This window comes from Culex quinquefasciatus, chromosome 3 (genome assembly GCF_015732765.1).
Source record: "Culex quinquefasciatus strain JHB chromosome 3, VPISU_Cqui_1.0_pri_paternal, whole genome shotgun sequence".
Lineage (NCBI taxonomy): Eukaryota > Metazoa > Arthropoda > Insecta > Diptera > Culicidae > Culex > Culex quinquefasciatus.
The window spans coordinates 123,462,384-123,487,791 of NC_051863.1; the positions used below are offsets into that span (position 1 = coordinate 123,462,384).

A 25,408-nucleotide genomic window follows, 5' to 3' on the forward strand; every position below is an offset into this window, starting at 1 on the left:
TTGGGATTGCCCAAAAACTACCCAAATGTTTGAAAATCTCCACTTTAAACATTGTAGCATGTCAATACGATTCCCTCGAACAAGAAACACTGTTGGATGACTTGTTTTTACCATATCGTTGTATTTGAGCATCATTTTAGTTTCATTTGACCCAATGTCACCCCCTCTAAGGGGTGAGATTGGGTCAATTTTCAAACTATTGGCATTTAAGGTAGTGTTCATCAAAATCCACCATATTTTGGGAAAATGTTAGTAAACTATCTACGAACAAATCTACGTTGGAAGATTTTCGATGTTATTTAAATTGTTTTTGTTATTAAGTAATTAAGAGAGGTGTATCGTTTTTTGACCCATAGTCACCCCCACTGACGGTACACAGAAAACTAAATGATAGTAATATTCATCAAGAAATGGAGACAGATCTTGTGTAGAAAAAAGTATAAAAGCCAAAAACTGATGAATTTTCATCAGTTTGTGGTGAATTTTTATCAAATTCACATTTTACACACATTTTTAAGGTAAAATTACTCAAAAACAGGTTATATCCAACCTACCAAATTTTCAACCTTTTAAAATAATCATTTTTCATCATAAAAATCTTCATATTACATGTAGTCGCATAAACCAATCTATATTTATCTCGATAAAAAAATGGTATTAACCCACATTTCTCATACTTCTGTGTTGATCAGCCAATTACTTTCTATTGTTGACCCATGGGTCTCTAGCGAACTTGTTTCAAAATTAATGTTCAATAAACTGCAAAATTTGGGTACCAATACACAGAAAAAAAGTAGAATTTAGGAATGTTTAAAATTTGATAGGTTGAATATTACCTCTTTGTTTGAGTAATATTACTTTTAAAAAATGTGTAAAAATATGAACCTGATGCATATTCATCAAAAGCTGATGAAAATTCATCATTTTCTGAGGTAAAACTAATCATTTTTTTTTTTTTGACACCAAATCTGTCACCATTTTCTGATGAATATTATCATCATTTTTTTGCTGTGTAATTAAGATCACAGTTCAAAAATTTCAAAGCCATTTTGTTTGAAGTCTTATCCTTTTTAAAATCAATAAACACAAAAAATAACCGAGTAGTTTCACTCTTGTTTATTAAATAATTAATTATATTTTTTTTAACGGCTTTGCTCATACATTTTGTTATGTAAATCCTTTGGAATTAATAAAACAGTTTTTTGTTTTATTTATTTTTGGTTTTAAGAATATTGTCCCCCTCTTGTATCATTTGAATTATCTGTACTGGTTGATGCAATAAGACGAAGTGGTTTTGTGCCTTTTGAGAAAGTTTCTTGAAAAAATACCAGTCACAGCTCAACGGGGATTTCATTTACCTCCAGAAAAGGAAATAAATCAAAAAATAATAATGTTACAATAACAAAGACATTTAGTTTTTTAATAGCAGTTTATGCAACAAGTTGCAAAAAGAGAATTTTTTCAGCACGAGTCGTACATTTATCCAACGAGGTTCACCGAGTTGGATAAATACGAAAAGTGCTGAAAAAACTAGATTTGCAACGAGTTCAATACAACATTTTTTTCAATTCCAAAAAAACACACACTGAGTGAAATTTTATGTCAAATTTTCATGTATTTTGTCAATAAATCGTTTAAATCAAAAAAATGTTGAAAAGTGTTACTCGGTGAACCTCGTTGAATAAATGTACGACTCGTGCTGAAAAAATCCTCTTTTTGCAACTACTATTATGTTCCCGAAATTCTAAATAAAAAAAACTGGATGAGCCCTATTTCATGAAACGTACAGTAAGTAACAGTTTACAATCGATTCACAACTGTTTTCAATATATTGAATAGATAAATGACTTCATTTATACAAGATTCGATTTCTAACAAAACAAAGATTTTTAAGTCTTCTTTTATTTAAAAGACATTTAGAAGGGGGTTTGACCATACGCTTGAAACAATTATTGCATTGATCTTATTTCGGACAAAAAGCAACGATTTGTTTGTATTTTATTATAATTTAATATATTCTTAAAAAAATTAAAACCCTTGATGTTGAAGTGGCAGCACAAAAGTCCTATTGCCGTCGAATTTCTATCTCTTTACGGTTTTGAGCTTGATACAGGGTTACCAGGTCAAAATTTGAAAAATCTGGCAAAGAATCTTTATTCTGACTGACACATGAAAAATCTGACATTCTCAGATTTATCTGGCAACCTGGCAACCCTGGCTAGAAATCCCACCATCCCCATATACAGTCCAGACTCGATCATCCAATTTTACTTCGGATAAACGAATCACGAAATTTAAACTACGCTAAGGTGATTTAAAATTTAAAATTCAAAATGGCTGCCAATATGGCGATGACGAAATATTGAAAAAATGCATTTTATTATTTAATAGGCATATAAATATTAAAATTTCACTAAAATGATTTTGCAGATCTCAAATTTGGTTTTTACATAAAAAAAGTTTTTTTTTGTTCGTGATCGATTATTTGAAGTCCCATGCAAACCTTCGGATAATCGAACTTCGGATAATCGAAACTTCGGATAATCGGTGCTTCAGATAATCGAGTCTGGACTGTATTCTAAAAATTGATCTCGATCACACGGAGAAAAAAGTTAATTCCCGTTATCATGAAATGTGTTCATGAATTCGATAGCCAAGAAGGAATATATTAGCGGTATATAGTGCTATTGCACTATACCCATGAATAAATTCCTTCATGGTTCTCCATTTTGTCTTCCTCACCTCAATGAGGGAAGACTATAAAATCCCTCGAAAAATTAAATTCGTAACTTGACCTCCTGGACCCACCTTGAAACTTGAAACTTGAAATTTGAAACTTGGGCTGAGTGAGGCTTCGGACCCAATTTATACCTAATTTTGGTTTTGTAAAATCTTCAAATCTTATCCAGTCAAGACATTGTTAATTTTGAGCATGAGCATGAGAGACCTCTCCGTTGCCGAACAGATCCGTTATATCTTTTCAGCAAACCTGATTATAGGCTTCGACTAGTGATGTTTCCCTTATCAACAGCATTTATGAATGCGCTGAAAAGATAAATCACCATGATTGCTAAAGCTAGATCAGTTCAAACAGGTAAGAGTCATTGGCCACCATCGGCGCCCACCATGTCAGTTTGTAGATCTCGATTTTAAGGGGCGGGAATGTTAGTTAGCGCAGGTTGCTACTAGGACAGCTGGTTTGCCCAAAAGCAAAAATTTGTTAGTAAGGTAGGGTTTTTGGTCAGGATTCATCGAAGAAGATGATGATACGACCCAAATCATAGTGTTTGTTGAAAGGTATTATATATTATTCTCAGGGCAAGCAATCGAATGCTGCGGATGAGACATTTCCTGTTTATCGTTTATTAAATTGTAAATGAAATGGTTTAATCTTAGACAGCCACTGATTAAACAGTGTAACTTTTAACTTGAGATGATTTTACGAGTTCTAAAATAATTGATGTTTAGTGAGGTACTGATTAACGAAGCGAACGACAAGTTACGATGTTTATCGAGATGAAATGATATGATAGGGTTTTGTTGTTGTTGCACACCGACGACGAACGCGAAATATCTTGAAACCCGACGGAAAAGCATCGCAAATTGGACTCATTTTTTTAAAGGCCAGTATATCCATGAAATTAAAATTAAAACAATGAATTTGAGATTTTGAGAATGCAGATATTGAAGATTTTTTATGAAAAATGATTCAAACTAACAGTATTTTTTATAAAACCAATTAATAATTCCTCTCACGATCGTACAAACCACCCACTAATCGCCTGCAATTACTTATTCAAAATCGCACCTGGCCCGATCGCGCCCTAATCGGAAGCACGAGATTGCATCTCTTTCTCAAGATCACGATCTCAATTAAAACCACATTCGATGTCAACACGATTATCTCTCACCTTTTATCGCGCGAGTTGTTTGTTTGCGCTTCACTCGACTTGTTCTCTCTCTTCTCTCACCGACCGCGCCAAGCCATGCACTTTTTCGCTCTCTGTTTACCTGAGGGCTTTTGTTAATTTGATTTGGTTAACCGCGGTGGATTTTCTTGAAATAATTCGAACTGTCAAAAATCCACCAAAGCATCTACCGGTGGATACTTTTCTACCACAGATTTTTGTGCGATCAATGCGGTAGATGCTTTGGTGGATTTTTGACAGTTAAAATTATTTCAAGAAAATCCACCGCGGTTAACCAAATCAAATTAACAAAAGCCCTCTGATCTGCGTTGCGAGTGCGGGAGAGCGGCAGCAGCGATCAACTTCGGGTGAGAAAATCCGGAAAAGTGCATTTTCGGAATTTCCTCTCCCCCTTCGACGACGACGACCGCGGCGATGCGTTGCAGATGTTGTTGAGCCGATTGGTGACGGTTCGGCTCAGTCGATCGGTAACTTCCGAGCAGAGCGGACGTGTTTTCTGCTCTCGTTGTCGGGTGTTGTTGTTTGCGGTTTGAAATTAGAAGAAAACTGTTTGCGTAATTTAACTTTTCGGCGGCGATCTTTTTGCGTAAAGTGGCAATCCGCTAATTGAAATTACTGTGTGTGTGTGTTGCTCTTTTATTTATAACAGGAAAAAAAAAAATCATTAGAAAGAGGCTGGCGAGTGCCATAATTTTTCGGCACTTTTTTGTGGGTCGACCGAAAAGTGGGTGGTGAATGGAACAAGAAGAACATCGCCCGGATCGGATAACAGGTCGGACAAGGTGGAAAAATTCACCGCTGCAATCAATTTTCGCGTCCGAGAATTTCATTAAAGTGTGATTTTTCATCCGTTAAAGAAAATCTAGATCATTAAGTGCGTAAGTGAGAACTCAAAAAAAAAGTGTTTTGACGGCAGCAAATTGAGTGGTCAAGAAGAAAAAGTGGATTATTACAACAAAAAAAAAAGTAGAAAATCACGACGAATTGAATTTTGAAGTGGTTTTAAATTCAGCACTTGGCGCATAAATTAAGCGCCACGCAAAAGTCAAGTCGGGAACCGAGGTTGCCGACTTAGAAAAGAGTAAGAGTAAGGAATCGGAGAAAGAAGAGTTAAAACGAAGAATAAATTGTGCACATAATTAGAGTGCTTCGCGGCTTGGCCTTTTTCCTTTGTCGGTGCTGAGCAAGTGTGTGACCTCGCTGAAAAGTGGATTAGTGGCTTTTTGGCGGCGAAGATTTTTTTTTGTCGGTTTTTGTTTGTTTGTTATTGTTGTGAGTGACTCAACGTCCGATACAGCTGCTGCTGCTGCTGCTTAATTGATCTGGATTCTTTGAGTGGAGTTGGAGCGCTCTGGATTGAGATTTTAAAGGCTGGATTACGGTGGTAGCAAATCGACTGGATCTGAGTTGATTGAGGACTGCAGTGAAGTAAGTGTTAACACAATTTGTGGATAAAAAAATCTTTCCTTATTATTAGATAAAATATTGCAATGATGTTTTTATCTTGTTGCATTGGGCCTGAATTTCAATTAAATTTGAATTTTATTAAAAAAAAAAACAAATTTAAACAGATAGGTTGAAAAAATATCCGAAATAATTATATTTCAAATATTGCAGATGATTGTGCAAAATTCATTTTTTTTTCGTTTTGTCCCAACATTTTTTTTTTGCAATTTCACCAGCAACTTACGAATCTTGAAGTTTAGTAGCTCCAGCGCTCGAAAATTGTTTTGAATACTACGGATCACTGCAGTGTATATTCGTAAGATTTTTTTTTTCGAATGTAAAATTGTTTTGTTGTGAAATAAGATCAAATGTTTAATTTTCTATTATTCAAATTTTTTATTAAAAAGATTAAAAATTGGAAAATACGTTGTAAAAGTGGTCTTCATCTAACTTAAAAATAGAAATGTTTTCCAATTTTGATATTGCCACACAATATTAAAATGTCTATAATTATATAATTATTATAATCAATTGAAAAGTGTTCTATTCACACTTATCCTTGTTAATACATTTCTAGCACAAAACGTTATTTTCTTGAAACTTTAATCTCAACACTAAGATTCAGCAAAATTTGTTGAGTGTTAAAACAAATAGAGCTAACATATTTATATTGAACCTGATATAAAAGATTTTTATAAAAGTTTTGTAGTTTTGATAAATTTGCATTTTTTTAGAAACAGAAAAAAATTATAATGGTTTTAATTTTACAGATTCATGTTCATAGAAATTTTATCATACAGATTTACGAATATCCAAATTGTATGGAAATTTGAATGAAAACTAATAAGATATAGTTTAGTTCAAAGTTTTTTCTGCAGATAATGAAATTGCGAATTATTGATTTTTAAATATATAAGGCCGATACAAATATTTTTTTAAGTATATGTCCCTCGACTCTAGTCGGAGTCGAGGGGAGGGCAAAAAAATATAAAATGTTTAATAATAACGCATAGTCTCAACATTCGAATAAAAAAAGTGTTTTAAAATGCATTTTACACTAGTTCAGTTGTTTTGCAATCGTTAAGTTTTCAAAAAATGTATGATTTGACGAAAACAAAAAAATAGCGAAAATTGTTTTTATCAGAACTGCGCATAGAATGTTATCTAAAGTTCTAAAGAATTTTAAATGATCCCACAATTTCTTTAAATGATTCTATACACAGAGGAATGTATTTTTAATTGATTTCAGCTGATTGCTCTTGTGTTTCCATTGAAATTTTAAAGTTTTTTTTTTGAAAAAAATAATTTGATTGTCCTGTGAAATTAAGTGGGTACTTTATGTTATTTATGCTCTCTATTTTTTATATGATTGAGTAAAAAAAGTAAAGTAAATTTTTCCCATGACCCATGATGAGTATTTACAAAGCGAATTCAGTGGCTATTACTTAAAAAGGTTCTGAATCTGAATAGGAATAAAAGGACTATGAAATAATCTGAAAACAAATAAAATAGCTGTTTGATATCAATTGTTAATATGTTTGCACTCGTTTCAAAGTGTTCGGAGATTTTGTAAAATCTAGATGTATCCCTCTCGACTGTGGCCAGGGTCAAGGAACACAAACTTAAAAAAATAATAATCAACCAAAAGAAAGCAATAATAAATTATATTATTGGAATGCATATTTTTTTGTTAAATCTATTGATTAAAAGTGAAACATTTGTTGGACTAGTTTATAAAAGAGGTTTGCCAAATTTATGTATATTTGTATTTGTTTTAAGAAATAAAAAAAGGTTAATGCATCAAAAATTACATGTTGTTTCTATTTTTTGGTTAAAAATAATGGACATATGCCATTTGGACTATGAAAAAGAGGCGTTTTTCACGAAAAAATATTTGTGTAACTGTAAATGCTCGGTAAAATCATTATTGATATTGGTAAAAATGCAATATTTAATAAAATAGCAATTGTCCAAATTACTGGAAATTTTCGAGGAATTAAAGCTTACTCAGCTATTTTTGAAGAATTAATTAAGAATTTCGCTTTTGAATGCATTTTATTGGCAAAGCTTTCACTCATAATTTCGCCAATTCATCTAATTTAAAAACCCAGCCGTGATCCCAAAACAATCCACCAACAATTCGCTTTCCTGCAAGTGCCCCCAAAACACGTTCCATATTTTTCGCCTCATGTTTAATTCCGCATGTGTAATGCATTCCCACGCAAATTCTAAAATTTGGTGCACCTTGGCCCACATACGATTCCGGCCGGGGGCCGCTGCGAAAAACAAATAAAAATATAATTGCTAATAAATCAAAAACGTGTTTCACGACTCGCTGGTTGCCTTATGGTGAGGAACAGGTGCACATCACGAATTTGTGGAACGAAATACTCAATTGCAAATTGAATTTTGCACTTTCCAATGAATAACGCACTAAATTGACAGAAAATCAACAAATAACACATGACCAAGCCAACTTTTTCTACGCTGCGATGCTGACCAAATATTAATGGATGAGGTTGGATGCTTTCGTAACCTCATTTTTCAAATAAATCAGGGGAAATAAGTGAAAAAATAACCGTTGCAAGTCCCGCGTGCCAGCCAATCAATTATTTTGACTGCCAGACAGCAACACTCCTCCCGCTGTTTCTCTTGCATAATTGTACCAAATAATATACTCAATCCAAGATTAGTCTCGGAGTTCTAACCTCACTTCGTTTTCACTGACACTGGCGACGCGTCACTGGGTTGATGCGCCAATTTGTCGCTCATCGCGCGCCATCTTCATCTAATTAAATTTACCGCGAAAAAAAAAGAACAAAAATACGCGACTGATCATACGCATCACTGGCTGAGAAACTGGTGGCGGCGGCGTCTTGTGAATCGAAAACATATGCTACGCGTGAATTATAGCCGCAGACGATGCCGCCGATTGACCGACCGACCAACCGACTCAATCGCGTCATGGGAAATGGAACACGAGCTTTGGTAGACAGGGGTAACAAGGTTTGTGATTGTTTCTTAAATTGTTCGTATTTTTTGCATTCCTCACGAGGAGACACGAGTAATACAATTTCACGCGTGGTTGACCTAATCTGAACCACGACAATTTAGATAGGTTATCAGGTGAATTTGATAGGATGAAGTGAAACGGTACATCATAACAGACAATTGAAAAAATCTACATGTCTTAACGGTGCAAATCGACCAAAGCTTTATGCACCAAAATGTTTGTTACACATTTTACTATTTTAAAAATTACAGGAACTATCGATTTTTACTATAGTCCTGTTCAAGTCCCAGAAGAATTAGAATAGATGATTTTATTCCCTTAGTTTATATTATATTCTATTGATCAAATGATATATCCATATTATCGCTTTCCCACCATCCTTTTCTCCTATCCTCATTTCCTCCCCCCTCCCTCCCCCCCCCCACCACTAAATATTATTATTTGCCAAATTTACACTTACACACCACACCACAACTGATTCGGAGCGTTTGGTACGATGTGTCCACGCATCCTTCCTCTCCTGATGATTCTGTGAAATATGATCCGTTCACAGAATCTGTCTTTGCGGTTAATGCAACGCAGCTGGCCTGGCCGCTTTAATTTTTGCGATACATTTTCGGGGTGACTCGGTTGTACTGTAATCATTAATATTGACAAGAAAGGACTTGAGGCGTGATCTTACCACAAGTTCTTCCAGGATGCTTTCTTCGGACTGGCTGCGCTTGTGTGCGATTAGATTAGATAGGTGATTTTGACAAGGATATGATTTTTTGGAAAAATAATATTTTATAGAATGTATCGAAAATGCAAAAAAAATAATCATTTTCGGATGTATACTTTTTCAAAATTATGCAATGATGCTAAATTTTTAACTAAAAAATACCACAACCATTTTAGAATTCTTTTCTCATTTTCTTACCTCCTTGAACAAAATATTATCAGATTTTTTAAATCGTGACTTACATTTCAAAAGTACTTAAACCATATTATTTGACACTTTTAAAATGTAAATTGTGATTTGAAAAATTTGATTTTTTTTTTCTAGAGCGCAAATTTTATTGAAAGTAAACCTCCCTCAAAAGTTGGCCCTAAAAATCAAGCGGTAAAAAATTTTTTTTTCAAAAAAACATCCAAATTTTAATGGAAATTCTAGTGCTATCAGCTGAAATAATTTTTAAATGCATTTCCCTGCGTTTAGATTTTTTTTCGCATGTTTCTTTTAAATATTTGAAAATTGTCAGTGTTTATTATCGCAAAAAGTTTTTCTTTCGCTTAAATTTTTGTTTTCGTAATTTTTTGAAAACTAATGATTGCAAATCAACTGAACTTGTGCAAAATTCATTTTAAAACATTTGGACAATGAAATTTGAGACTTTGGTTTGTTATTTGAAAATTTATATTATTTTTTTTATTTTTTATCTTTTTTCAGTAAAGTCGCTGTATCTCGCCAATAGTTCATTTTAGTTTGAGGTTTGAGGTTATTTATACAGCAATTCCCCACGAAAACAGCATGATTCGAAAAAAAAGTTCCCCGATCGGGCTCAAAAATTTTCAGGGGGTTCCTTGGCCGAAATAATAAGACCCGTATTTTTTTTTTGGCCATTAGGTTCACCTACGCCGTGTTAGGGTGGTCCAAAAAATGACAATTTTCGTCGATTTTCGCAAAAACCACTTTGAAAAAAAAATCATATCTCCGCGCCATTTCATTCGATTTTTGCTGTCTTAAGCGCAAAAGAAAGGTGATTAGTTTGGCTATTTGGGAAAAATATAAGGAAGTTCAAAAATCTAGCCTAACACTTGAAAAGGTCGTAGGAAAACTTAAAATGCTGTTTCGAAGGTCTCGGGACCAAAGAGCCTATGTCTGAAAATATTTTCATCGGATTCCTCGGAAAATTTCACATAACACAGGTGTATAGGTCATCGCTGAAATTGTCAAGTTATCGCCGTTTTAGTAAAACAAGTCGATTTTTTCCCGTTTTCGTCATTTTCCCATTTTTGCGCGTGGCGCGTCGAAAAAAAAATCGTATCTTAAAGTATCCAAAACATAACTTTACCACTTTTTGATATGTTATGTGAAATTTTTTGGGGAATTCGATAAAAATATTTTCAGACAGGCTCTTTGGTCCCGAGACCTTCAAAACAGAATATTAAGTTTCCATACGACCTTTTCAAATGTTAAGCTAGATTTTTGAAATTTCTTACTATTTTTCATAAATAGTCAAACTAATCACCTTTCTTTTGCGTCTAAGACAGCAAAAATCGGATGAAATGGCGCGGAGATATGATTTTTTGAAAAAGTGGTTTTTGCGAAAAACGACAAAAATTGCCATTTTTCGAACCACCCTAACACGGCGTAGGTCACCCTAATGGCCAAACAAAAGAATACGGGTCTAATTATTTTGAGCCCGATCGGAGAACTTTTTTTCGAATCATGCTGTTTTCGTGAGGAATTGCTGTATAAGACTTTGGTCAAAACTGAATTTTAGTGCTTAAAACGTTAAAATATAATATTAGGGGGCATTTAAAGTTTATTTTTATCGAATTCCTTGGACATTTTTTTTATAAAATGCAGCCTGTAGAAAGTCTTTTGCTCAAACAGTTGCAATGTTGTGATTAAAAGAAAAAAAGTTTTTTTAGAAAATCGTCAAAAAAGGGTGCCAAAATAGAGGGATGGTCCAATCAGGACCAAATTTGAGATTTCCGTTACCTATCGATAGATGAACGTTCCCTCCAAGTTTGGTCCAAATCGGTGAAGGTCGAGTCCATATATAATTTTTAAATTTCCTTTAAAATATTTCAATAATCGTTGACACCTTATAAAAAAAATCGAAAACAACATTTTTTTAGCGTGATAATGAAATAATTAATTTCAGAGAATTCATCCATTATAAGAAAAAAGTGACGCCACAGCTTTTCGGCGCGGCAATCAAGTGTTGAAATTAATTTTCTAATCCCGCAACGGTGACAACTTGAGGCGAGGTTGGCTTCACATGAATCTTCCGCCAGAGACGTTTCTTTCGCTGATGGGTTCGGCTTTCTTCCTCGAAAGTGGCGAAAAAGATGCCCCACGGACGGTCTGCCAAATGTAGCCGGGCGATGGTATTTTAGATGAGATAAGACGAAAGGAGGAACTCTTCTTCGTTTTTCTGTCTAAGATCGTTCGGGATGAGCAAACTGTGCGAAAAACATGTTGACCTACTCGGAAAGGGGAAATAAATCTTAGCGTAGGTCATGCTTCTTGTCGAATACTGAGAGTTTTTTTGTTCCTCAGTGGTGACTGATTGAATCTTAACTTTCTGACATTTTTCAAAGAAAATAATAAGAAACTTAACGAAGAGTTGCTCAAATAAACTATTTTATGATAACTCTTATATCCTGTCAAAAAATAAATATCTTATAATTTAAGCTTTTGAAAGTTTGATGAATAAATCATTTGTCATGACTTTTATCAGTCTGTTTTTGGTTAGGAACGGACATCAACACCATAAATTTATACACTCTCTGCAACTTAGAGATATGACGGACAAGAATGTTGTTTATAAAGATAAGGCAAATCTTCTTTTGAATTTTGTTGGAAGTTTCTAATCAAGTTTTGTTGGATAAGCATTTATTATATTTAAAGAAAATAGTATAATGAAATTCCTGTCTCCAACAATTTCAAGTTTCCAAAAATTAATTCATTCATGACTGTAACACCTGCTTCTATAAAACAGTCTTATCCCCTGTAAACGTACTTCTAATTAATCTGACTAATTAAATTAACAACAAAATTTGCGCCCAGCTCCACTCTTGTGAGATTGTAACTCGCTCCGGAAAAGGAAAGTTTTACGATCGTAGGTGCAATTTGTCAACATGACCACTTACTAGTGCAGCACCAGCAGCTCGCTGTACTAATGTTTGCTGTCACTAATCGACCTGAGCACAAGCATTTAGTTGTACTTAAGTCGGTGCACACACACACTCGAAAATTTAACAACTTGCCTGGGGTCGGCGTTAAGAAAAACTTGTTCCAACATGTCGTGAATGTTTTCCATCTCCTCTGGCAAATGATTTTCAATTATGGAACCGAGACTAACCAGGTGATGACAGCCAGGTTTAATGAGTTGATTATGAACAGGGGGAACATGGGTTTGCCTGCCTCCCAGCAGTGAAAAACTTGTTTGGTGATGGGACGAAGCTATGCGTTTTATGAATTCCTGATTAATTTAAATGAGCCATTTTAGGACACGGAAATTGTTATACAAAAATTGTTATTATATTTTTTTTCAATTTTAATCTTTGAAGAGTTCAACCCAATTCAGAATTGACCATTTTTAAAAACAAAATAGAAATTTTATTTATTGAACACTTTTGACAAACGCTTCTATCCGTGCAGCTTCGCACGGAACTTCCAACATAACACTGATGGGACAAGTTGGTGGCAATTAAAAGTTGTAATAAAGCACCACTTGAGCAAAGAGAGGCCAGGAAAAAAACCTTATTTTTTATTGGATCATCGCACGCTCCTATATTCTTTTACGGGCACTATTTACAGCATTTTATTGTCTCAATTTTGATTCCTCATGTGACCATAACCAGTAGAATGCAGCTGCACTTTACCCAGCCCAAGCTATGAGTGAACGGAGTGTAGTAGTTTAGTGTTTTGATATAATCTTCCTGTTTTGAGTATGCACTGCCACCGCTGAGGGGTGCCCCGTTAGTTCAACAAGTCCGATCTGAGTCAATAAATCCAGAAGGGGGCTCCTTCGACCAATAGTGCAAGTCGTCGCCGTCGTGCCAACTTGTCGTACGCGCATTTTGGGTCAAATCGAGTAAAGAACGCCATTTTGTGCAGCTCACAATGCCTCATCTTTTGACCTTCAAAGATCCCCAAAATTCGATTTCAATCCAGAGATATACAATGAAAACCGAAAACACTCCGTGCATTGTTGTCACTTTCATATAAAAGTAGTTACGATCTTGTCGTGCTATCTTGTCACTCCCTGGAAATTGATGCAAGTGCGACAACTGGCCAAAGGGATTTCAGGTCAGAACGCGTTTGACGCACGTACAAGTTAGACTACCGTAAACGGTTGTAATTATAACTCGGGACTCCAGCAACCAAATTCAACCAAACTTCGTGACAATGCACAGAATGGTCAACCAAACAAAACGTGTTTGTTATTGTTTACATCGCGTGCTCTCGTTTTTGTTTATTCAAGGTCAAACATTAAATCGCGTTTTTCTCGGAACGTCAAAATGGCGGGTGCGACAAGATAGCACGACGACGTCGAAGTATAACAGTAACCGGCTCAGGGCTCAGAGAACGGAAGGGTTTTGATTTACTATTAACGATAATGTTTACTGTAATAGTTTGTTTGGATTGGCGCTCTGGCTTGGCTTTGGCTTGGCCGCCCCTAGGGCGAAAATATACGCAGCCAGATTACGATTATTGAGTGTTAATAAATCAGATTAACTACGCGCGGGCAGCAAGCAATACCATTCTGGGATTTGCATTGTGGCTGGTGCAGTGAAAACCGTTGTAAATTGATTAAGATGAGGGGGATAAAATTGAGATTTAATTCTTGGATTTGATTTGATTAATTTTTATAGGTTGGATGATAAATGATTAGTAAACTTCATTACAAGCATATTCAAAGACCTTATTGATATTTGAGATTTTTTTTACTATCTGTTATTCCTATTACAATAGCTTTTGAATAATTTCTTGATTTTGGATGGAAATGCTTGTAATTTTTTTGTAAGTACAGCGAGTAAATGTGTTATTTAATATCTGGATAAAATTATGCTGCAAAAAAAAAATCTCAAAAAACTTCAATTTTTCAATGGAAATTAGCTGCAATCAGCTGAAATCAATTTTGAATGCAATCCCTTGCATTTAGAATAAAGTAATATTTAATTAAAATACTTGATTGAAACTCGGGTCAAATTCTTTGTAAGCTGTTTCTAATAACTAAATGTTTGATTTTCAAAACCTTAGTGAGAAAATTCTAGGAAACTTTCTTATTTTAGCATTGATTTTTTTTAAGTAGCTTTCCTAAATGAATTATTTAAAAAAAACGTAAAAAAGATGAATTTTCTGGAAGTTGTAGCAGGTGCACTTTATCAAAAAATCAGTAATGTAAACTATGAAAAATAATTTCACCATCATGCACTTTGATAAAAAATGAATTTGAAGTTTTTGAGTTTTCATAAAATCCTTGAATCAATGAAAAAAGTAAAATGTACTTTCCAAACTGTGGAACAAAAAAAATCCTTATTTAAATACAGTTTTGATTTATTTATTGCATGAAAATTTTAATTTTCAGCAAAAACTTGAAAAAATGCAATGGCCTTAAACATATATATATATATGTATAGATATTTTTTTTATTTAAAAAAAATAGTGTTTTGGAAATCAAACAAGAGAAATAATGAAACATTTATTTAGAACGTTACATTATATTCGGAATAGTCCTAATTATGACACGGCGTGTTCCATAGAACAAACTTCTCAGGAAAAAACAGTCATCGCTACTTTCAAATGTCTGTTATAAGAAATTTACTCAGCTTTCCAATGCTTATAAGAGTGAAATAATTCATCGAAAAATTTCTGAGATATCTATTTTTTATTTTATTTTTGTTCTAAATTCCTTTGTTTTTATATTGGAAACTTTTAAATCTAGACTAAATTTTCAAAAGGTCCTTCTAATCTGCATAGGAAACATGTGACTCATAGGTTGATTTGAAAATTTACTCTAGATATAACAATTCTTGAAACTTGTCAAATAATGTGATTTATGTTTCATATATGCATCAAAATGTGCAAAATAAGACAAGAAAAAACTTTGCTAAAAATCGCTAAAAAAATTGAAAATAATATGTGTGATTTATTCAGAAATTAAAAACATAAAACCGAAATAAAAAATGTTTAAACATAAATTAAAAGATAATAATAATTTGTGTGAACAAGTTTAATGCTTCTGCTATTATTTAGCTGATACACTCAACCCCTGGTGGTTGGTCACTTTTTCGTTTGACACTTTTTTAGTTTGTACCCCGTTGGTTGGTCAAAGTCAAACTAAAAAGTGACGAACTGTCACTTTTTACACGGCGCTTACGCACACTATCAAAACAAACGTTTGGTAGTGTGTGTGAACTCCGTGTAAAAGGGGTGTCAAACTAAAAAGTGACCCCGTTCGTTTGACAACAGTTGGTGTCAAACCATCGGGGTTTGAGTGTACAAACGAATTTTTTGCAGATTTGAGATTGGTAAGATTATTATTAGATTTTTATGAATAAATATCATAAATCCATAATCAAATATGAACCAGGAACATGGATACAAAACATTATTTAAAATCGAAAATGTACTACAAATTACTGTTGCAAGCTTCAATAGTCATTTTCTCATGAGTGTAAAATAAAGATAAAAAAAAATTGTTTTGCTAAAAAAACATTTAAAAGTAGGAGTAAAATTCGTGTGTTCAAACTCAGAATGTTGAAAATATCGTCACAAACTTTTGTTTGGTTTAAACAAAAATTAATTAAAATTAAACTATAAAAAAATCAAACTAGTTGAACAAAAGTCAAGGTATTTTTAAAATGTTTTGAAAAGAGCATGAGCATGAGCATGAGAGATCACCCATGGTTGCCCCTCCGTTGCTGAACAGAACCGTAATATCCTTTCAGCACTACTGATTATATGCTTCGACGATCTAGTGGTGATTCCCTTATTAACAGCATGTATTAATGCGCTGAAAAGATAAAACACCATGATTGCTAAAGCTAGATCAGTTGCGAATAGGTAACAGTCATTGGCCACCAACGGCGCCCGCCATGTCAGTTTGTAGATCTCGATTTTAAGGGACGGGAATGTTAGTTAGCGCAGGTTGCTACTAGGGCAGCTGATTTACTCTGTGCTTACACCCCACAAGCGCCAGGAACCTGAAAATTTGTTAGTAGGATAGGGTGTTTGGTCAGGATTCATCATAGAAGATGATGATGCGACCCATAATCATAGTGTTTGTTGAAGGTATTATGTTTTATTCTCAAGGCAAGCAATCGGATGCTGCGGATGAGACATTTCCCGTTTATCGGCTGTTAACTTTTAATTGAAATGGTTTAATCTTAGACAGCCGGCTGTGGAAAGATAGAACCAAAATTATTTGTAATTAAATGATGAAGGATTTAACAGTCTGACTTTTTAATTGAGATGTTTTTAAGAGTTTTACATGATTCATGTTTAGTGGGGTACTGATTAACGAAGCGAACGACGAGTTACGATGTTTATCGAGCTGAAATGGTATGATAAGGTTTTGTTGTTATTGCACACCGACGACGAATGCGAAAAAACCCTGCGACCCGACCGAAAAGCATCGCAAATCAGACTGACTCAATTGTCTTCGATGACAACCAGAGCCAGCCGCACCTTTACACACATACACGCACGCGAAAAAAAAAACGAAAAACACACCGACGACGATGGCGAAAAAAAAAACACGACCCGACGGAAAGGAATCGCAAATCAAACTGAGGAAATGGAGAGAAAAAAAAATAAAAAAAAAATAACATAAAAAAACCTACTTACATAAAACCAATCACCCCATGCACACAAATAGCAACACAAAAGAGACGAAAATTATCACGAAAAAACAGGACTGCGCGTCCACCGAAGCACCGCACTTTTGATGGCATTATTCAATTATTATGCCCAATCACCTCATGCACACAAAGAGCGACACAAAAGAGACAAAAACAGGACTGCGCGTCCCAAGAAGCACTGCACTTTTTTCGATACCTATCTAGGGATTTAAATATAGTATTAATTCGACCGCGATTCTCCAGAAATTCTCCGTCGGCGTGCCTTCCGATCAACGGTGATGTAGGAAGGGCTTCATTCATTAAAATTATTTTATATCATAAGCCTTAAAACATATCCGTCGACGTGCCTTCCGATCCTCGATGAAATGGAAAGGACTTAATCCAGCAATACGACTTGCTTGTCTAAAAAAAATCGGATCGTTTCTATCGAAAACTATATAAAGAGAACAAAAATAAAATTCATCGGCCAACGAACGCGCGAACAAAAAATAAATGAAAAAAGAAGAAGAAGAAATCCAATCACCCCATGAACACAAATAGCGACACAAAAGAGACGGAAAATAACACGAAAAAAAAAAACAGGACACCCCATGCACTCGAACAGCGACATAAAAGAGACGGAAAATAACACGAAAAAACAGGACTGCGCGTCCACACAGGCACCGCACCACTGATGTCATTATTTAATTATAATGACCAATCACCCCATGCACTCGAACAACGACATAAAAGAGACGGAAAATAACACGAAAAAACAGGACTGCGCGTCCACACAGGCACCGCACCACTGATCTATTTTTAAAATGTTTTGAAAAGATAAGATTTATAAGACTTCTATAATATTGTTGATTCTTGATCATTTCATATAAGAGAACTAAAAAAACAATTCATACTCTTGAAAAGTATTTCTCCTAAAGCTTGCAACAGTAATTTGTGGCTTGATTTCTAGTATAAAACATGTTTTGTATCCATGCAACCTATTGAATATCTGGTTAAGGAAATATGATATTTTTTCATAAAAATCTAATACCCTTATCAATCTCAAACTTGCAAAAAATCGCTACATTAAAGATAAATCTGAGCAGACGATTGATATTTGTACACACAATTTATTCTTTGAAAAATATACTTTTATACAGTTTAATAATTTTCATTTCTGAATAAATCCCATATGTTTAAAAACTCGTTTAACCTAAATTTTAAAAATGTTTGGCGTTTTGCAACCTTCTACAAAGTTGTTTCTTGTTTTATTTTACACATTTTGACGGGAAAATGTCACTAAAAACACATAATTTGACAAGTTTTACAAACTGTTATTAAAAGGTTTCCAATAAAAATAAAGGAATTTAGAACAAAAAACTTTAAAAATAGATATCTCACAAATTTTTGATGAATCATTTCGCTCTTAGAAGCATTGGAAAGCTGAGTAAATTTCCTCTAAGACCCATTTGAAAGTAGCGATGACTGTTTTTTCTCCATAAGGTTGCCCAGAAAACACGCCTTGTATTAAGTACAACTTTGCCGACCCGAAATCGGTCATATATTTACGAACCTATTTTGTATGACCAGCCTGCAAAATTGAATGAAGACTTGCTTGGGAAAAATAATAGGAACATAAATAGGGACATAAGGAATGTACTCAGGAATGTACTAAGAAATGTACTAAGTTTCATCCAAATAAAAAAAAATACATTTTAAAAAATAGCGAAATAATTAGCGAAAAAAAACTTCTAAAAACGGGAAAATAAGAAAAATCGAAAAAAATGGCATCAGATGATTATATTGTTATTTTCATTCATCATCATCAGCTTTTTTTAGGGCCAACACCAAAAGAAGATAACTAAAAGTTACAGAAATTCTCATATGTTTGGCAGGTTAAGCACTCGCTCCTAACTCCATCCAATTTGCTGATTTTCACTATTTAAACAACTAATTTTACAAAACTTTTGATTGAAACTTGCTTGCTCACTGCTTATTGAGCTACTTATCACTCGATTTCAGTTGAAAACGCTTTTAATTAGCTTTAAGGTGAAGCCGTTGATCATTTTCGAAGAAAATAGATCATCACTATAAAATATTCTGTATTAAATTCAATTTAACGAATTCCAGCACCAAAAGGAATCAGCATGTGCCGGTTGTTGCCTTCTTGAGGCCACTGAAGGAATTTTTGATCTAAGTCAATTGTGCTTCAAAATTTATATAATTTTGTGGCACAGTCATTGACGTCCTAGTGTGCAATCATTGATTAATGATGATTTCCATAACTTTACTAGGAATGGGATAATCGTTACCAAAAGGAATCAGCATGTGTAGGGCACTATTCTAAATCATTTGTTGAAGAAATTTTGTCAAAATATTGAAAACGACGCAAAATTTATATCTTTGAGCAAAAAATCATGACAATGATGGAAGTCTTCACGTAAATTGAATGTCAAAGTTCTGACCTGCCAACATTAGAGGCACGTTGGAATTAGATGCTGTTCCCCTACTTCCGCTTTGTCATCTTTTAAATTCTCTCTCGAAGGGTGTCATTCCATGCTGTTTGTTTCTTTTCGTTTTTGGTACATTTACATTGTTTTGCTTGATTTGATTGTTTTAGCCAGTTCATCGAACAGTGCAAATTTCATCTCATTATTTTTTAACAACTCGAAACTCGGGAATCCGTAAGTTATGAAATCTCGGCGAATCATTCGAAAAAACCTAACCAAGAAATGTTCACACTACCAGCCCAACTACGATTGGAACATTAGTATTGTGTACTAAGCTACACACAGAAACGATGCTAATTTGAACATGCCTCCGCAAAAATTCGCGATCATTACCCTCCTTCACGTTTACTAGAAGGGGAAAACAACATCTAACTTATGATGAGTTAGGGTAGTGTCTCCAATTCAGGACATTTTTTTTTTTGGATTGCGAATGAAATTTGAATTAAAAATATTGTTCAAATTGAATTGATAAAAAAGAGTTAAATATAAAATAAGTCAAAAATTATCCACTATTTGCAAGAACCTTACCCTTCACTACACAAATCACGAATGTGTGTCGACGACAGCGGATGATCTGTCAGAGATCCAGTCGTTCTGTGACGTGTGCGCGCACTCGATTGATGATGATGATGACGACGATGGCGATGCTAAATGGTTTGACGGTTGTTGCGTACACCTACGCGCATTTACACTCAGTGTGGAATCAAACAAATTTGACAGAAAGGCTCATTTAAGCTTCAGACATTCTGAATAAATTAGAAAAAAGACCTGCGAGTTCATAAAAAAATATTAATAAGCAAAAATTTTATCATTTTATTAAAATTTGAAGAACTTCTTCTCAACTTGTTCTGATCTACAAGAAATATTAGAAAGGATGTTTTAATCTAAAATTTCGCTATACTTTCTTACAAATCTTACACAGCTAAAAAAGTTGTAATCCAGCTGCATGTGAATGGCCTGGGTGTAAAATAAATTTTGCTTTGTTTTATGAAATTATGTGTAATATTACACCATGAACTCATCAGTATGGGAAACCTACTTGACCGAAATGTCACGCTCATACATACCTTTATCCTTTCCACTCTTCATCGATCTGATGGCCGAGCGGGCTAAGGCGCCAGTCCTTACTGATGGTGCTGGGTTTGAATCCTGTCGTTTGCAAGTTTTTTTTGTGTTTACAAAAGTTATACATGCAGTGTGTAATATTAAGTGTTTTTTTAGACGAAGGTGATGTGCATGCTTTTGCATGCGATTTTACTATCGGATGGTTTGCTGTGAAGATCAACTAACATTTTGAAAACTAGATTTTCTCAGTTCAGAAAATGCCTTTAAAAGAAAACGTTAGTTTTTTATGTCGCTGAGTTTAAAATCACAGGTCATGAGGTAATCGTTTTGGGGGAAGGTGATCGATCCCATAGCCCCCAAGAGTGCTTGGTTGTCGCTCAGAACAGTAGCGCATAAATTATGTTATTATATTTGCGCGCTTGTTGAATTCCACCTTAATGACAGCAGACAGATAGGCAGCAGCAGCCACCAAACCACGATTTTTTTTTGTGATGATTGCATTCGAAACTTATCTGATTTTGGCTTGGCCGTTTCGATGTGGATGAGTTTGCGCGGGTTTGTTGTGACTGTTTTCCGAGGCTGAGAAAATATCTGGAGCACAAAGCTCACACACAGAGTGCTGTCATTGTTGACGGTAGCGACATGCGTGATGAGAAGCTATCAATTCCAAACAGCGACATTCAATGACAGATTGGCTCTGGATGGGTTGACAACCTTCGGCAAAAAGTGCACCGGTAGGATCTTGGCGGAGGAAAAATGCAGTTTTGTTAATTTATAACAAGGGATCTTTGTCAAGTATTACTAGTAAACCAGTAATTTCAGAAAGTTTCAGAAGTTAGTAACTTCAATGTCAACAGTAAATTTTCAAAAAATGAAGTCTTGAGTATTTTTGGAAATCAGATGGGTTGCATATTTAGAAGATTGGAACATTGAACGCTTCGATTGGTAGATGATATCATATTAATGAATATTTGGAAGTACAAGAAAACGATTTTTGGATTGAAATACTCATTTTTTTTTCTTGGAGTCCAACTAATGAAAACCTCCCATTTGTTGCGTAAAATTGTCCAAGCAATCCGATAAAAATATTTTTGCAATTCCGTCGTGAAACTACTTACTTTTCCTGACATTCTTGAGCGACGAAATAGCCTACTTTTCTGTACCAAAAATAACAGAATCGAATAACAACACTTTTCAAAATAAATGCTGAAATGTTCTACTTTTCAGCACTCAAATGGGTGCTGAAAAGTTGAACTTTACAGCACTTGTTTCGAAACGTAACACTTTTCAACATATTTTTGATTTAAACGATTTATTGACAAAATACATGAAAATTTGACATAATATTTCACTCATTGTGTGTTTTTTGGAATTGCAAAAAATGTTGTATGGAACTCGTTGCAAAACTTGATTTTTTCAGCACTCTTCGTATTTATCCAACTCGGTGAACCTCGTTGGATAAATGTACGACTCGTGCTGAAAAAATCCTCTTTTTGCAACTTGTTGCATAAACTACTATTTCAGACATATGCTCTTCCGTCCAGACACCGTCTAAACTGTATTTTACAGTTTCATTCCATTTTTTCAGAGGTTAGGCTAGAAAGCTAGATTTTTGGTCTTCAAACTATTTTTCCTTGAAAAACCAAAAATGATTTTTTGAAAAAAAAAAATGGTTTTCGGGACCACCCTAGCACGGTGTAGGTCAACCTGTAGACCAAACGAAAAAACTAACTTAATCCACCTATGTGGTTGGTGCCTTCCTCACCCTTTACAAACAAAGGGTGACATGATGAGACACATACATTTGAACACAAATTTTATCTTTTTTTTTTTTTTTAGATCTGGAATAAAAAAGTACACAAATATCACATAAGTGGTCATAATTGAGACAGGGTTGCCAGATCATCAATGTTTAGGACAAATTGGAAGGTCTTTCAATTACCTAACCAACGATGGGTCGGTTGATAGATCCGGACATAGTTTACATACATTTAAGTGAGATCTGGCTTCAAGATGCATAAATATCACTTAAGTTGAAGTTACCCAAGACAGGGTTGCCAGATTATCAAGGTTGTGGACTCGTTGGAAAGGTCTTTCGATTACCCAAGCAACGATGGGTCGGATGATAAATCCGGGCATAGATCCGGCTTTAAAATGGTACATAAATATCACTTAAGTGGTCATAATACGAGACAGGGTTGCCTAATCATCAATGTGTTGTACTCGTTGGAAAGGTCTTTCAATTACCTATCCAACGATGGGTCGGTTGATAGATCCGGACATAGTTTACATACATTTAAGTGAGGTCCGGATATTTGCAAATACACATTTTTATACATAACCTTTAAACTATTTATCGAAACTCCAAACAATTCAATAACGACGTATGGGACCCTAAACCAAGTCTAATGCGACCGGTTTGACGTAATTCGGTTCAGCCAGTGCTGAGAAAACTGAGTAAGAATTTTGGTCACACACATACACATACATACACACAGACATTTGATCTGAGTCGATAGGTATACATGAAGGTGGGTCTACAACGTTTCGGAAAGAAGTTCATTTTCCGAGCAGAATTATAGCCTTACATTAGGTGAGGAAGGCAAAATACGGGTCGAATTATTTTGACCAAAGGAACCCCAGGAAATATTTGAGCCCAATCGGAGATTTTTTTCGGTTAGTAGGGGAGATGGGGGTAAGACGGCCACCCTAAGGGAGAAGTCTCATAAAATTAACAGTACAGATTATTTTGATCTCAAATCAGGTACATAGGGGAGAGTGGGGAGACTTGATCCCCGGGGAGGCTTGATCCCAAGCCTGTATCTCGTCAGCATGTGGGTAAAACAATTAGCTTTGTTCTAGAAAGTTGTGCGAAATTGACTAAAACTCATTGTAGAAAACAAAGAAAAAAATTTAAAAATGTTTAGATTGAGTTACACACATTTTTCTAAGAAGTGCTGCAAAAAACTCCCAAGAGATCTTTTTTCTTTGTTTTGATAAGTATAGAAAACACTGAAAAATTATTCCAAAAAATATTTTTTATACATGAATTGTTTGATAAATACATATATCAACTCCAAAACCCTTACGCATTTGAAGTTAAATTTATCGTCATACTATTTTTACAATCAATTGTTTAAAAAAGTGCGTTTAGGGAGACTTGATCCCTGCATTTTTACAGTCACTGGAATCAGCCTCAAGATTAAATAATTGGGCTGGGTTTTCGTACATAGTTTCCTTTAGTATAGTTGTACATAACATACTACAGTTTGAACCTTTTTTCAAAAGTTGTGTAAACAAAAATTTCCAGCTTTTGTAAACATGCTCAATTTTGGTCTAAAAAAGGATTTTTTTTTGTTTTTAAATATTTTGCATGCTAAACTTGTTATATTTTGAACACAAACGTACAGGTTTAATGTGAAATTGCTGTAACTTATAGAAAATTAAAAGTTTGGATGAATAAGAAACATTTTGCTTAAGATTTCTTCAAAATGTTGAAAGGGGGATCAAGTTACCCCTAACATTTTTGAAATGCCGGTTTAAAATATTTTTCTAAAACGCTTGGAATGATTGGAAGAGTTCATCTGATGAAATACCCGTATTAGCCAAACATAGATGAATGTTTAAGCTTTCAATTCATGCAAAAAGATCATAGTTTTGTGAGAAATTGACAGAGTTATGTGCGATACAAAAAAAGGGGATCAAGTCTCCCCACTCTCCCCTAATGTTCTACTAATAGTCCATTATAGAAATGACATAAATTAGTTGGTCTAAAAACCAATTTTCAATACTTTTCAGCAATTAAAAAAAAATAATTGAAGTCGGATATATATGAAACACGCGGGGTAAGACGGCCACCCATGTGGGGTAAGACGGTCAGTGCTTTAAATTAACTTGATAACTTTGTTAAATCCACCCAAATACCTACATGATTGGTTGAACAGACTTCTCTGAAAATCATGACTGTTTTGGTTGAAAAAAACTAGTTTCAAATGTGAAGAAAAATTTTATTCAACAAATTTTATATTTTGTTTATGTGAATTTCATATTATTGCGACCACATTTCATGAAAAACTATTAATTTTTACACGAAAATATACCCAATTTAATGCAAATTAACTGGTTTGTGTATTTCGACTAGAATTAGTAAATCAAAATTATGTAAACAATATTAAATTAGCGACTTTTATTAAAAGTTTGAATGGATTTCATACTATTCAATGAATTTGGCTACATCACGAATATTGATGAACCGGCAGTTGTCAGCATTTTGATAAAAAATTGATAGTTTTATCGAAAGTATGTCAAATATATCTTAAATATGTCTTAAAAGTCAAAAATCCTTCAAAAATGCAACCTTTATCAAACCAAATTTACAAATAACGGGTGGCCGTCTTACCCCCCGTGGAGGTGGCCGTCTTGCCCCCAAATTACTTATTTTATAAAACATTTTTTGCAAATACCTCAACGCAAACTTCAATTTAACATGAAAAAATATTTAAAGGAAGTATTACATATTGTTACTTAATCAAAATGCTTAAGTTGTAAATCATAAAAATTACGTATAGTTTCAAGTAGAAAAAATATTTGTTTATTTTGAGCTATTTTTATACTATTTCAAACAATAGGTTTGGCAAAGGTGACTCCATATGCATTATTTAGCATGAGGAACAGTATTGCTTAACATTTTAGTAATACTCATTAGTATACTTAGTAGAACAGTGGGGTGGCCGTCTTACTCCGCCTGGCCGTCTTACCCCAAGCTCCCCTACTCTTTTCAAGTGGAATTACTGTATATATGTTCTAGGGGATAAAAAAAGGCATCTTTTGAGCCAAATCGAAGTACGAACAAAAAAAATTATTGAAAACGTTCTCCAAAAATT

At 34.3% G+C, this 25,408-nt stretch overlaps 1 protein-coding gene across 1 annotated transcript in view; it reads left to right on the plus strand.

Moving 5' to 3' along the window:
- Window positions 1-4,374: 4,374 nt before the first annotated feature.
- LOC6037616 overlaps window positions 4,375-25,408 on the plus strand; it is a 101,505-nt gene continuing 80,471 nt past the window's right edge. Inside the window, exon 1 of the mRNA XM_038263143.1 lies at window positions 4,375-5,357. The gene's annotated coding sequence lies outside the window, so the exon portion shown is untranslated. The remainder of the gene's footprint in view (window positions 5,358-25,408) is intronic.